This window comes from Cryptomeria japonica, chromosome 5 (assembly GCF_030272615.1).
Source record: "Cryptomeria japonica chromosome 5, Sugi_1.0, whole genome shotgun sequence".
Classification (NCBI taxonomy): Eukaryota; Viridiplantae; Streptophyta; class Pinopsida; order Cupressales; family Cupressaceae; genus Cryptomeria; species Cryptomeria japonica.
In genome coordinates, this window is record NC_081409.1 from 722,114,789 (window position 1) to 722,130,050 (window position 15,262).

At 34.5% G+C, this 15,262-nt stretch overlaps 1 pseudogene; it reads left to right on the forward strand.

Annotated features, from left to right (window-relative positions):
* Window positions 1–11,525: 11,525 nt before the first annotated feature.
* On the forward strand, window positions 11,526–13,590 carry LOC131032827 (oxoglutarate-dependent flavonoid 7-O-demethylase 1-like; annotated as a pseudogene).
* The last annotated feature ends 1,672 nt before the right edge of the window (window positions 13,591–15,262 follow it).

The following is a 15,262-nucleotide window of genomic DNA, read 5'->3' on the forward strand; positions in this document are numbered from 1 at the left end:
TCCCTCTCCCTCTCTCTCCTTCTCCCTCTCTTATTTTCCCAATCTCCCTCTCTCTCCCTCCCCCTCTCTCTCTCTCTCTCTACCTTCTCTTTCTTTGCCTATCTCTCCTTCTCTTTCTTTTCCTATCTCTCTCTCTCTCTACCTTCTCTTTCTTTGCCTCTCTCTCTCTCTCTCTCTCTCTCTCTCTCTCTCTCTCTCTCTCTCTCTCTCTCTCTCTCTCTCTACCTTCTCTTTCTTTGCCTATCTCTCCCTCCCTTCCTATCCCCTTCTCTCTTTGTCTCTAACTCTCTCTCCCTCCCCCTTTCCCTATCCTATTCTATCCCTCTCTTCCTACTCCCTACTCTCTCTCTTAATCCTATTCTAACCCTCTCTTCCCTCTCTCTCTCTCTCTCTCTCTCTCTCTCTCTCTCTCTCTCTCTTCTTAGGTTGATTTTTTATTATAAAATATAATGTTCATCAACTTTTTGTTTTTTAAATTGTTTTTGGCTAGGGGAGATTGGGAAAAGGAGAGGGGGAGAGAGAGAGAGAGAGAGAGAGAATAGGAGATATAAAGAGGGAGAGAATAGGATAACGAGAGGGGGAGGGAGAGAGAGGGGGAGAGAGAGAGGAGATTGGGAGAGAGGTAGAGGAAGGAAAAAGATGGGGAGAATAGGAGAGAGAGAGAGAGAGAGAGAGAGAGAGAGAGAAAGAGGGTGAGAGACATGAGGTAGAGAGAGAAAGAGAAGGAGAAAAGGGTGAGAGACTCGACAGAGAGAGAATTTTGAGTGGGAGAGAGATGGGATAGAACACAAGGAGGATAATTAGGGCTTTGAATAGACAAATATAGTGATGGGAAAGGAAGACAAGACAGAGAGGAAAATAAGGAAGACATGCATTTATACAAACATATCAAAACCAAAGAATATACTCTTAGAGTGAGATAGTGCCACTTTTCTCTTGCAGAGTGATTATTCTCAAAACTAGAGCATAGACTCTTAGAATGAGATATCATGCCTTTCTTGACACTTGTACTATACATTCTATATAGGTTGTAGCATACTTGAGCATAGACTCCTATGAGGTGCTTCGAACCTCACTTTCACATGATTGCTCTTGAGGTTGGGTGGAACTAACAGTGTTCCCTTTCTCCTCCCTTACATGGATCACCCACACAAGCTCTGGGGGATAGATTTCCATGTCCTTCTCTCCATGGATCACCTAGTTTTAGGGGCGAGATGTCCATGGTTTTTTTCTTGTTCATCTCTCTTCTCATGGATCACCAAAGTGTGCATTCATGTTCTCTCTCTTCTTCCTCTCATGAACCCATAGTTTTTCTATTGATCATTCATGGGCGATGTCATCTTTTCTCTTTTATGTTATTGCTTGTGTTTATGTGATGGCATTGGTCTTTGTGTTTTGATTAGTTATTCAAACATCTGGGTATTGAGGTCTCTTTGGCTAGTTGGTTTGTCATCTAATGTCTTATTTTTGTCATGTGTCTTGTGTGCTTTTTTTTTTTTTTGTGCATCTTGATCCCTTTTGTTTTATGTGCTCTTGCATATGTTTGAGTGAGTTAAGATCCTAAGATAGGGGGACTTTTGTTCCTCAAGGTTAGTGACATCTTATACTCCTTGTGGTATTTCTCTGTATCTCTCATCTTCATCTCTCTCTTTCATCTACTTTACCGGTAGTAGTGGCATAGGCCATACTCCTACTAAAGAGGGGGTTAAATGTAGTGTCATAAAATTGTGCCTCCTACAATTTTAACCACATTTAAGGTCCTCACCTTGGCTACGACATACTCCTTCCTAGCCAAGACCTCTTTCTACATTTTCACCACTTGACCCCTTCCTGTTTGAGCCCTGAGGTAGTCTTAGGACCCTATCAGAGCTCCAAGATAGGGTAGGACAAGGGTCTAGTGCCCCTGTACCACCCTCTTAGGGTGGCCCCAAGATAGGTCCCCATGGCCCTATCTGCACTTCGGGATCCTAAATGTCCCCGATGTCGACCTTTACTGAGATGAATTAATCTTCAAATGCATGTATAAAAGGGAGTTGGTTTTCTCATTTGTGGAGGAGGCAAATTTTAAGCAAGAATTAGATAAGAAATCATAGGCGAAGATATACATCACCAAGCATTCAAGCATTCAAGTCTTCTTCATTCTTCCATTAGAGAAACATTACAACATTCATTTGCAAGCATGTATGTATGTTAAGGTTTTTTCATGTAACATGTCATTTCATGCAACTTGTGATTGCATTCAAGAAGAAAACCAATCATCATCAACAAGTTGCAGATCTACAAGGTATTCGCTTCTATTCTTTGCATTCAAGCATTTGCAATTACTTTCTTTCAAGGTTGATTCCTCAACCAGGGTTTGACTGAGGCAAACCCCTATTCACAACCTCTTTCCCTCTCTTTTTTGTGTGTAGGTTGTAGTTGTGCAGTTGTAATTGTAGGTTTGGGCTTCATTTGCAGACACAAAAGAACCCTTTTCATTTCATGGATTTTGTGGAGGATCATGTACACTCCCGCCACGATCCTAAAGAATTTTCTCCAGATTTGCAAGGCAGATCTGTATCAGTCTAATTAGATTAGATCCAAAGTTACAACGCGATCCTGAACCGGTAGCTCCTCATTTCACTCATTTTCTCTCTCTTTTTCACATAGTTAACAAGTGAACTTTCTCATTTACAAAAGAGGGTAAATCACACTTCAACCCTTGCAATCCATTAATCTTCAGATGCATGTATAAAAGGGAGTTGGTTTTCTCATTTGTGGAGGAGGCAAATTTTAAGCAGGATTTAGATAAGAAATCATAGGTGAAGATATACATCACCAAGCATTCAAGTCTTCTTCATTCTTCCATTGGAGAAACATTACAACATTCATTTGCAAGCATGTATGTTTGTTAAGGTTTTTTCATGTAACATGTCATTTCATGCAACTTGTGATTGTATTCAAGAAGAAAACCAATCATCATCAACAATTTGCAGATCTACAAGGTATTCATGTCTATTATTTGCATTCAAGCATTTGCAATTACTTTCTTTCAAGGTTGATTCCTCAACCAGGGTTTGACTGAGGCAAACCCCTTTTCCTCTCTTTTTTGTGTGTAGGTTGCAGTTGCGCAATTGTAATTGTAGGTTTGGGATTCATTTGCAAAGACGGAAGAACCCTTTTCATTTCATGGATTTTGGGAGGACCGTGTACACTCCCACCATGGTCCTGACAAATTTTTTCCAAATTTGCAGGGCAGATCTCTATCAGTCTAATTAGATTAGATCCAAAGTTACAACGTGATCCTGAACTGGTAGCTCCTCATTTCACTCATTTTCTGTCTCTTTTCAACATAGTTAACAAGTGAACTTTCTCATTTACAAAAGAAGTTAAATCACACTTCAACCTTTGCAATCCACTTGGAATTCATATCCTTGTCTCCCTTGAATTTGGATCTAGTGGATTCAAGCCCCTCTTTTGAATGTAAAGTTCTCCCAAGTGAAAATCATCTTAGTGACTTCCTTTCTCTCTCCTAGGTGGGGAGTCATTGGGGTTTACAATTTTCCACTTTACATCAATAAACAAACAAAGTTCAACAAAGAGATTAAAATGAATCATTTCGTGCTTTTCAATTTGTTGTTCTACCTTAGAAAATAGATCAATTACCTCATGTGTCATAAGCAAAGCTACTATGACTGTAAGTGCTTGACTCAAACTTGGCAGTGAAAGGATTTGATTTGTTTGAAACTTACCCAATAAGGCCTTGATTCACTCATTCTTTGCTTCCATTACCCTTGTAAGATTTTCCTCATATTTCCTTTTTTGGTCCTCCATCTCTTTCTCACAGAGATTAATCTAATAAGCCAACTCATCTTCTTCGATGTTATTAGTGTGTTGTCTAGAAACCATCATATTTTCTTCTTGTGGTAGATCTTCATCATCTTCTTTCCATTTCATTAATACAAAACTAGGAATATCTTGCTAAACTTGTGGACCTTTTTCCTCATATGTGTCCTACAATGGATACTTAGAAACCATGGAATTATGATGCTCCTAATGGGCTTGACAAAAGGTTGGCATAAGTATGTTCTTGAACTGAAAATTAGTTCAGGGTCCCATGGGGTGTGCCAAAAATTATTGTCACAGAGGATGCACCTGCCTCTGCTAAGTAAATCAATATCAGTACTTAGGAAATCCTATGCAACATGGAAATGAAATCAAGCTTGTGGGTTAGCTCATAATGACATTGAATCTTTGGGTTATGGGTTGGCTCCCTTTGAAATTGCTCCTAAAACTATAAAATGGGTGTGGAAAAGATTAAAAATTGGTTTGAAATGCTAAAACTAGAAACTATTCTAGGAGGTGATGCACCAAAATTATGATGAAAATAGCCAAATGACTCACAAGAATATGATAGAACCTCATTCACACAAATAAATTTTACTCTTCAACCACATAAGTATTTCCTAGAAAGGCTAAGGAAATTCTATACTTGGAAGGAAAACTAGTTTCACAACCAAATTGACAGATAACATTTCTACACAAACTAAAACATGTGATCTAATGAAAATCAATGATGCATGCACATAAAAGAGATTGAAGCTTCAAGGTTTCAAATGAAACACAAAAATTACTTCAATCAAATCTATTAAGAACATACACAACTACCAAGGCAAACACATGGAATCCTAAAATATAAAAGGAATCTTTCTAAAGATATAATACTAAAAATTGTTGTAAATATCTCTATATCAATGAATGATGTGCTATAAATATTTGAAAATCCCCTAAGGAAAGATAATAAAAAAGGCAAGAACTAAGGAGAAACTAATAAGTTTACCTTTATATAGAACAATAGGGTATGCAAACCCTAAACAAGAAATAACTACACTCTCCAAGATGAAGTTAAGTCTCCAATCCGAGCTCAAATGAAAAGCCTCAAAAATAGGTGCCAAAACTGCATGAAGAGATGCCCAAACACTGCCAAATGGTCCTCATATGAATGCATAACCCAAGAGATCCTCAAAATAAGTTTGAAACTGTCAAAAACTATCTCATCCCCACTCAAACTGTTGTTGAGATACTCTTTCTATTTTATGCATGTATGTGTAATAATGGGATTTTTAGAATGAATATTAAAGTCCAGTCAACATGACATTCACTTTTAATATTTATTACATATGCATGATTTATTCCCTTATTATGTCTATATAATAAATATTATAAGTGATTTATAATGATATCACTTTAATGTTTATTTTACAATTTTAGTTATGCACATATGCATAAAATAGAAAAACTTCTAGTGCCAAAACATATTAATTATTTATTAAATTAAATATAAGTGTAAAGATTTAAAATCGTTATACTATTTTTATTATTTACTTCTATTTAAATAAATAAATGATTAATAATTATTATATTATATCTAGTATATTAATAATGGCATATTATATCTTACCATTATTAATATATTAAATATAATAAATTATTAACAATATTAATTCAAGCAATGATTGTATTAGTTACATTACACAACACTTAATTTATAATTAAGTAGGAGCCCAAGGCTCGACCACTATACAATAGTTAACAACAGTTTTTAAAAGAAAACAAAGCCCATAAAAATCCCAAAGGGATTAGGGTGTGGAGAAAAAAGGAACTTGAAACCCTAATTTGCATTCATCATTCTTTTTGTATTCTGAAGAAACACAAATGAACCACTAGGGGGGGCATGAATCAGTGGTAACACAAAAATTGCATTTTCTAAAAGATTAAAGCTCTAATAACAATGATCAAGTAGTAGTGAGAAAATACACTAAACAAATCTGCACAAGCCCGCAACAAAAAGATATATGAGGAAAACCAAAGATGGGAAATACATTGGTGAGAAATGTTGCTAGAGTCTACTGCTCTAATCTAGCCTCACAGTGGAAATAGTCTAATTACAAAGTTTATGAGCACAAACCCAAATGAGTAGCAACCCCTAATCTTTATGGGGACCAACCCAAAGGAGCACCAACCCCTTATCTAACCACCCACTTTGATGATTACAATAATCAAGAATTACAACTACAAGTTGAGTATCTTGTTGCAGATGAGGGGCAAAATGTAGAAACCTAAAATTGTTCTACCCTAATAAAATAAATATTTTATTTACTTGATTATTTTATCCTAGGTCATCTATTAATTAAATAAATTTATTTAATTCATTCATTAATCCTCTTCTAGCCTCTCCTGATTGAAATATAAACATTTTCATTTATTTAAATTATCCTTTCCCTAAATTAAGTAAATATTTTATTTATTCAATTGGCCCCACCTCTTTTATTAATTAAATAGATATTTATCTATTTAATTTATTCATTATATTTTTCCCTCCATGACACTTTGCATTCATCTCTTAATTTTCCTTTAACCACCTCTCAAATATTTCATTATTTCGTATGCCTACCCTCTAATCTAAGCTGACCATTTATCCTTTCACCTCTTAATCACATCCCTCTATTTCTAGGATAGTCTCTATATAAGAGGATCCTTTCATCCTTATCAACCCTAACTAATGTGATCATATCCCTAACAAGTGAATCAATCTTCATGCGACCTTTCATGTGATCAAGCAATCAAGCATCTACACAACCACACTCCATTGTTTGTTGAGCTCTTGTGCACAATACAAAATTAGAGAGCAGCCATATCAAGCAAGATTAATGGAGGTCAAACCCTACTAAGCATGTGAAAGGTATAATCGTTTTATTTTTTAATATTTTGCATGTTTTAGGTTCTTCATTGGTGTATGGTGGATCTTAATTGTAAAACTAGGGTTTTATGTGGTTGGATCTTTGTTGGTTTTACGATAATTTTCCATTCTATTTTCAGTGTATATAGCTATCGTATTTATAAAATTTCTAATGTTTTCATGAATTGCAAGTGAAAAAAGAATCTTAGAAGCTATACTTGATCATATGATTTTATTGGAAATAATTTATGGCATGCCTTAATGGCAGCCAAATCTTCAAAAAGATTAATACTTTGGAAAATACATTGATAAAATTACCTTCACTATTACTCACATTCTTTTCTTAGAAAATTTGTTGAAGAAAAAATCTCAAAGCATATGAGAAGGATTCAAATAAGATCTTTTCTTGGGATAATTCATGACAAAACATTATCAGCTATTTAATTCTATTTTAAAGGAGAAGAGATAGAAATTAAATTTAGCCTAGGTATAGAAACCTAATCTATTACAACTAAATATCTTGCTTCTAGCCTAAGAACTCCACCTAGAAGAATTATGTCAATACATAGAGCTTATGCTTTCTTTATTTGAAATAATGGTATCCTTGAGGCTATTTAACAATGGAATCCTATTCTAGCTCCTACTTTAAAATCTTTACCTTCTTATTATATCTAAAAATTTCATAATTCCTACTATTTATACTCAATATGTAGCTATTTTATGCACAATCTATGATATAACACAAGTGAATATCACTTATATTTCTTACAACCTCCTTTAAAGGTAAATATTTGGAGTAGCACCATATATTTTCTTCAAGATAAATAAAAAGTGTGGTATATCTCTACAATTTTTTTAAAAAGAGAGATAATATATCCTTAATGAAGTAGTTGACTACTATAAAAAGAGTACCAATTGATTCACATATTATCAAATCATATTCAATAAGAATTGGTATAAGGAACTTGAAACTTGAATGAAGAAAATGCATATAGAGAATTATGCATGAAGGAAAGAAACATATAGTGTTGTATTATTTGTAGCAACACTGAAGGATGTGTTAGTATTGATTCATTAGTGTGTACCTAGACTCATTGTCATTCATGTGGACAAATTATTTATTAAGGAATGGAATTCTCCTAAGTTTTTCTTTGTAGTGGTGTTCAACATGTCACAATGCTCTCATTATAGCCGCATTCTACTATGAGATAGATGACCTTTCATTGAGAATCATAGTATAAAGGTTGAGGAAGGCTTTCTTATTTTAGGACGATAAGGATAAATTGGAGGAGATAATTATGGAAGTCCTAGAGAATTATTTTATGGAGGGGACCACCATGAAATTATAGATAAACTCCAAATTTCTTCTATGTTAAAAATTTACTAAATGAGTGACTTACAAAGCATATGCATCAACTATACTACTACCTAATACTAATGTCTCCAATAGAATGGATATTCTTAATAAATGCAATATTTTTACCCCAATCCTCTTGAAAATGTAAGTAATCAATTAAAGTTAAATTAAATTTCTACATCAAAAACCTACTATAGAAGGAGGAAAAAATAGTATTTATGTGAGATCAATCAATGACATTTTATCAATATAAATTAACAAATGTTTGGGTACCTAAAATCCACTAGCTTTGTTGGCCAAAAATCCATTCTTTTATTCTTTGGAGTCAAAATTGTCAAGGACATCATATATGCCTAGGTACTTGGTCATTGGAGATTACAAAGAGCTAGCCATAGCCTTCAAGCTCTTGTATTTTGTATATTAGCTTTTCTTCCATAGGTAGTTGAATGAATTCCCTTACAATTACATTCATTCAAATTGTGAGAGACAGAGGAATTTCATGATTCATAGCCAACCATGGAGACATACATATAATATTATCTTATTAAGCAAGTTAGGAGAACAAGGATAAAAGGAAACCTAATCCCCATTATATAACACAATTTATAGTCAATTTTGGTGTCCCTACCTGAAAAAATCCTCATTCTTGTCATGCCATGACAAGTTTTTGTAATTCCTTTTTCCTGCAAAGATTTAAATCCCCCCAAAGAATGTCCATATCAATTATGGGAATTTCTAAATGATGAAGAGGAAATGAATTTAGGCTCTCTTTTTTTAATCTAATATACCTTTGAGGAAGGTTGTGAAGGTGTTGAGATGCCAATTCCTAAACAATAGGAACTGATTTTTTATATTATTATTATATGAAATATATTGAATATTTTTTAATCATTTCATATATAGCATTAATTTAGAGAGATTAAATTTATCATTAATAAAAAATAAAATAAAAGATCTAAATTAATCTTAGTTAACTAATGAAATATGTACAGATTAAAATAAATTAATTTAGATTATTTTTTTTATTTAAAAGGTATAAAAATTTATTAAACAGAAAAAAAAAATTGTAAAGCAAGAATGGCCAATGACCCAAAAAAGAACAACCAATTCATATCCTCCCCAACTAATTTCCTAAATATATAAAATAAATCCAAAGCAAATGTCCTACATCTGCAACATTCTAACCTTGCATATGTTCATATGCCCATTTGACCAAGCAATGCACTCATATATTAACAAAATCTAAAGATCTATTTAAACTTAGAATTTGTCAAATAACCACAGCGTTATTCAATCATTTGTCATTTAACATATTCACCACCACTTGTGAACTATTCACAACAAATAGTCATTTTCCAACTAAGGGCACAACCTTTCTCCATAGAATAAAAAATGAGAAGAGCCTCAATGAAGTTTTGGATTAAGGGTAAACAGGTTTTGAGGGGACTAGAAACCCCATAAACAGGTTTTGAGGGGACCCGAAATCCGCAGGTTTTGAAGGCACCCGAAACCCTTTGATTTTACTAGGATCTGGAACCCACAAAACAATGCTCCTAATAGAAAAGAACATTAGTGAACCAGTAGCCAACCCACAAACTGGACACAACGTGTCCCAAACACAAAACAAGGGTTTTACAAGGCTCCCTAAACCTACAGAATATTGGAGTTTTGAAAGGCTCCCCTAACCTTCATCAAGGGTTTTAAACTAGCTCTGAAAAACCACCAAAAAAGGGTTTTCCCAAGCTCCCATAACCAGTAACATACTCATCAGCTTACCAACTTTACAACTAACCCTTAACCAAAAACCATCATTGGTTAGACTAGGCCCTTTAAAATTGTTAGCATCCAGCATGTCAGTGGAATGAACAAAACACACATGGGGGTTTTGAAAGGCTTCCCTAACCTTCATGACATAGACAAGGAGGGTTTTTGAAGGCTCCCTCAAACCCCCCCAAAATTGGAAAGCATGGTTAAAATCCCAGTGCTGACCATGAAAGTAATGACAGGTGGCCTCAACTAGCAACTCGAACAACATCCTCACCCAAAAGACCTTCTCCCACCAACTTCCCACCTCAATAGGGAAGAGGTCCACCTCAATAGGAATAGCAAGAAGGCAAAACTTCAGCTTTAGAGACTCTCTTGTAGCAAGACAAAACCCGACCGCTCTCAAGCACCAAATCTCCGCCTCCATAGGAGAAAGGGCCACACTTCAGACAGGCAAGGAAGACAACAGTCCAAAAGCCCCCAAAAAACAATCATGGACCAGCAAAGAAAAATCTCCTCCACCTCAAAAGGAGGACTATCAAGAATAGGGAAGAGAAAAGGGGATTGAGCAAAGGAAACCCTAACCCAGAATAAAATATGAGAAGACCAGAGGGTCTACTCACCCCTGAAACAATGAAACCCCTCCAAAATAGCCATACTCTGCCATGACCACATAGAGCCTCCATGAAGTTAATCATTTGAATCTCTTGAAATTAATTTAATATCAATTGACAATTGGCAATTTAAATGATACAAATTTAAATGTAAAGGATTAAGCGTTTACTTGTGGAAATTATAATAAAAAAGGCATTTGATATCATGAATAATTTTTTTATCTAGGCACAACAAACTTGATGTCCAAAGCTCCACTACATGATTGTTGTAGACTCCAAAGAACTCCTTATCACACAATCATTTATATCCTCATAATAGAAGATCATATTTTTAACTAATAAATTTGCACATAATAGAACATTTAAATTTGAATACTTTCATGTTAGGAATTGTGTTTCAACCTTGCACAACATTAAAATGTAGTCTGCTTGAATGAATTTTCTTGTATTGACAGGGATGCAACTCATCTATGAGCTCAGGAGCAGGACCCACTTTTGTTTCCATACTTGGACCACAAAACGTGGCAATGGAGATTCGATCTTTGTCCCTATTTGTGACCGCTTTGTGCTTGATGCTCTTATATATTCCATTGCTTATTACCTAAATCAAAATACAAAAATAATTTTTTTTTGGCATAAAAAATTAATCCCAATTATTAAAGCCAGGTACTCATCAAGAATGAAGTGGGGGGATTTTTCTATATACATGAAATCTTAAATCTATCTTAAATCTAGACAATCATTCACAACTTGAATTAAAAACCCAAAAGCTATATATACTGCATATGTTTGATTCATTTGATTATTCTTTAATGAATTTGTTGTATTCAATACCTATGATTGATGGAGACTAAGTTAGATTATTATCAATGCCTCCAAGCATATTAAAAAATGGATAAGCATATTAAATATCTCCAAGCATATTGAGGGACTAAGTTAGGTTATTATCAATGTCTCCAAGCATATTAAATATTCAGGAGAATAAGTTGATTCCCACCATGTTCTCAATCTCATCAAGGCGTGTTTCCTCCTCCAGCACTGGATATGATTTCTCTGATCGCAGGAGGGTTTGTTTACATTAAAAAACTATCATGTTTAATTCAGGCATGGTGTTTGATCCCTCCAATGGAACTTTAAAAAGGTTTTCAGTTCCTGTTGTTCAGGAATTGGCATCTCAGAACCTTCAAAGCCTTCCTGAAAGATATATCAGATCAGAGAAAGAGCGCCCAAATACCTTTCCTCTTCCTCATTTGGACATTCCTGTTATTGATATGGACATGTTTCTGAGAGATTCTAATCTCTGTCGGCAAAAGGAATTGGAAAAACTTGGTACTGCATGCCAGCAATGGGGATTTTTTCAGTTGGGTGTACATCAAAATTGATCGATTATATAATAGACTAACAATTGCTAGAGAGAAGACGTTTACATATCAAGAGCTTTTGACAATTGCTTCAAGGAAAGCTCACAACAGGGTTATCTTCCTAAGGCCATCATAATAAACCAGATAATGTATAGAAACCAGATTTTAGGAAAAGTTTCCTTTCTTAGACTATAGTCGTTTATCTATGTGATGGCATATTAATTGTGTGTACATGCATCCTTGTTACAGTGACTGTTTTGCTGTTGTCTTCTTTCAAATAACATTGCGGGTTGCTGTTCAATTTGTGTATTTGCACTTGTAATCTGAATTTTATTTTTTTCAGCTGCTTATTTGAACAAAAAAAATTGTTCACTATGTACAAAATTATTAAGGCATTACCCGTGATGGATTCCATATCATCCCTATTCTTTAATCTTGCTTATTTAAGTAGGATGGTATCTCTGTCTCCGTGACAGGCTGTGAATCATGGAATTCCTGTCTTTGATGGAAAGAATAAAGGGAATTGTAAGGGAATTCATTCAACTACCTTTGGAGGAAAAGCTCAAGCACAAAATGCAAGATATTGAAGGCTACGGGCAGGCCTTTGTAGCCTCAGATGACCAAATACTGGACTGGGCAGATATGATGTACTTGGCAACTCTGCCTCCAGAGAATAGAAAGATGAATTTTTGGCCAACAAAACCAGCGGATTTTAGGTACAGTAAATGTTTATGGTTGATCATTTTAATGGTCTCATGTTGATAATCATTGGATTGAACTCGTGTAAAGTCTCTTTTCCCTCTTTTTGCTATAAATTTGTAAACCTTATCTCCTTCCTCGACTCTGTTTTCTCAGTCCATTGTTTCTATCCATCTGACTTCTATCATTTTCATTTTCAATGTGATTACACTGCCAATTTGTTGCAGAGAAACCCTGGATCAATACGCTTTTTAAATTCAAAAGTTTGGCAATACAGTTCTTTGCCTTCTATCAGAGAACGCTGGGCTAAAACCAGACCATTTCATTAACATGTGCGGGAAAATGACACAGTTCATGCGAATGAATTACTACCCACCGTGCCCAAGACCAGATCTGGTTTTAGGGTTAAGCCCTCATTCAGATTCAGGTGGTCTGACAGTGTTGTTGCAGGATGATGAAACAGTGGGACTACAGATCTGTAAGGATGGTGAATGGGTCCCTGTTCAACCCATCCCTGGTGCCCTGGTTATCAATATTGGAGACATGCTTGAGGTAATGAAGATGATTTTTAGAAGTCTTAAGGCGAAAACAATATGTAGGAACAATCAAACTATGTTAAGACGTTTCAAAGAATGTTTCAATGGGTGTACATTTTTGAGCTTTTTGATCCAAGTTGTGAATGATTTCGTGTATTCAAGAATTCATGTATTATACAAAACTTTGCCGACTCCCTTATTGATTTACACTACTTGGGTTTGATTAATGGAGATTAATGTTTGATTCCACCAGATCAATATCAATTGTAATTTTTGTTTTTGTATTTTAATTCAGGTGATAAGTAATGGAATTTATAAGAGCATTGAGCACAGGGCAGTGACAAACATGGATAGTGATCGAATCTCCATTGCCATGTTTTGTAATCCAAGTGGGGAAACAGAAGTGGGTCCTGCTCCTGAGCTCATAGATGACTTGCATCCCTGTCAATACAGAAGATTCATTCGCGCAGACTACGTAAAGAATTTAATTTCTGGAAAACTTGAAGGGAAGAAGATTGAATTTGCCAAAATCAATTCATAACTTTTTAAGTTAAATTTGTTCAATATGGCTAAGATCCTTAGCGTTCAATTTGATGAACTTCTATCTTGAGATTTTTCGGGCTTATAATTTAAGCAAATGATCAGTGATAAGTAATTTAATGGATCGCATGATTAAGTAATGCTGATTTTCTGTGAGTTGTAGTTATAAATGTTAGTCATTAAAAGATCAGGAAGTGACACTCGATATTATTAAGGTCCAATTAAAAAAACAAATTTTACAGAGATTTGCTAAGGTAGTTTAGCAATATTTTTACAGAGATATCATGTTGCAACTCTCTTCCATTTATATAAGAAAGATCTTCAAATGTAACTATAAAAGTATGCATGTGTTGATGAAATATCCTAAGTTCTCTAGGTTGATACTATGTTGTTTCATTTTATTACTTCTGATTGAGGTCCCCTCTTCACTTTCTTCTGTTGTTCTGTTGGTTTATATGTAATCATGGAAGGATAGATATTTCCCCTCAATCTAATAGTTTTGCTTTTGCTTTTGAAAGTTTTTATTAGACGATAACATGCTTTCAGATTTATCTTATATAATATATATTTATATTATAAATCTTTTAGGCTTTTGGTCTTTTTCCCAAACGAAGTTATAGAAAAGATACTAAAAATGCTCAAAATTTTTAGAACAACTTAAATTAGTTTTCTTTCTTTTTGTGAGATGAATGTAACCATCAGTATAGAGGTTAATGTCCAAATACCTTAGAAAATTCCTTCAAAACCTGAGCAACCCTAACCACCCTTGCGAAAACTCTCAAAAAATCAATGTTGGGTCTCACAAGGGCATAACCCTTGTCCTTTTTGACATTAGCCTCAAGGATGGTAAAAAAAAATGAATCAATTTTGTTTTATATTGTCCAAACTTGATTTTGGTATCTTCGAATCACACCTCCAAAAAGCTTTCCAAAACAAGGTAAAAATAGGTATCTTTAAAAATGATGTGCTAAAGATGAAATACCAAAGACCTTCCATGAAACACAAACTATTGATTAGGAAAGCCCTTATGTCTCTTAAAAATGAGGTTACTCAAGGGTTTCAAGCTTCAAACCAATAAAATGCAGCAACAATAGAAAAAAGTATAATCACATAATGACCTTTAAGAGAGCCTAACATATTATATAATGACTCCCAAAAGAATGATCTAATCTTAGCCATAGATTCATTGCAAGCTTACTCTGATGCTTTAAATAAACCCCTGAAAATGAGCCAATAGACTCTTTATTTTCCAACACCCCCTTTTTATTTATATTTAATAAAAATCACTAACAATACATGTCTCTTAAATCATTATACTCAAAAGTGGAAATAACGTCTTTAGGCTAAAAGTCACTTAAATTGCATAAAAATATGTGCCCATAATTTAAGATCACTTAAGTTGCATAGAAAGATGTTCCCACAACTTAAAATTTTTTATGTTGCATAAAAAAGAAATGCCACAACTTAAGGGTAGCATATAAAGAAAGTCAAAGAATTTAACACTTACACAATGATGCTCTAAGACCTCTTCCTTTTGAGTAACCCAAAGAAGGATGGTCAATGTATACTTAAGCCTCGTGGCTTGAGTTGGGTACATTACATCTACTTCAGCTTCCCACATTCTATACTCAGCAGACGGGAGACCTTTTTCACGTGCTTTATCAAATTATGCA